At 68.8% G+C, this 878-nt stretch overlaps 1 protein-coding gene across 1 annotated transcript in view; it reads right to left on the bottom strand.

Annotated features, from left to right (window-relative positions):
* H696_01600 (hypothetical protein) overlaps positions 1–878 on the bottom strand; it is a 6,083-nt gene that overhangs the window by 5,038 nt on the left and 167 nt on the right. The gene's annotated exons all lie outside the window — the stretch shown is intronic.

Below are 878 nucleotides of genomic sequence, written 5' to 3'. Positions count from 1 at the left end.
GCCCCGCCCCCCGGCCCCGACGAGCCCCGCCCTCCCCCCTGGTTTCTCTGTGTCCCCAGGAGACGTGCGCCTATTGGCCCGGGCGCATACAAGGCCAGGGGGGGGGGGGGGGGGGGGGGCGGCCCGTGCCGAGTGGGCTGCAAGCACCGGTGATTTTTCTCCTCCCGCTCTCTGTGCTGCTCGGCCTCTCTCGGCCGGACGCCGCCCGGGGAGGGGGGGGGGGGGGGGGGGGACGGGCGCCCTGGCTCGCTGTTGGGAAGCATGCATGGCCCTGAAAAAGTGCGCCAGGCAGCCGCCTTCGCGCACCCTTGTCCCTGACAAGGCGGCCTCCGCCGCGGCCAATGGCGATAGTTTAAACAGCGTCCAATGGTAGGAATGGGCTTCGCAGAATGGCGACATACCGGTGTGGTCACATGCCCCAAGCGATAGCCGTTCTGGAGTACAGGGTTTTCCCGAGAGGCCTCTTGAGGCCCTCTTCTCCCCCCCCCCCCCCCCCCCCCCCGGCCCCCCGAAGCCTCTATGCCTCGGTGCGTCCTTCCGGTCGGCATGTGTGTTCGGATGTGCTGGCTGGCGCGCGTTTCCGGCCGGAAGAAGGTGCCGGGGGAGGTCCCTCAATAAGTGTGCCCCAGGGCGCGCGCGCGCGCGCGCTCCGGTGGTTGGTGTGTCGTCTCCTCGGGCAGGGCCGGGCGTTCTTTATTTCCATTCAAAAAAGTGTCCGTGTGTGGGCGTCAATGGAAGTGCGGCGGGGCGTGCAATGGGCCTGTGCACTTTCGCCGCGGCGTGTGCCGGGGGGGCGCCCCAATCCCTCTCGAATGAGATTTGCCCAGGGCTCCCCACTCTGTGTGGGGGGCGCTGAACTGTGCTTCGTGGCCTTTGGG

The sequence above is a fragment of the Fonticula alba genome (genome assembly GCF_000388065.1).
Source record: "Fonticula alba strain ATCC 38817 unplaced genomic scaffold supercont2.2, whole genome shotgun sequence".
Classification (NCBI taxonomy): Eukaryota; order Rotosphaerida; family Fonticulaceae; genus Fonticula; species Fonticula alba.
The sequence above is the reverse complement of the archived record's forward strand: the minus strand, read 5'-3'. Positions and strand labels throughout refer to the sequence as shown.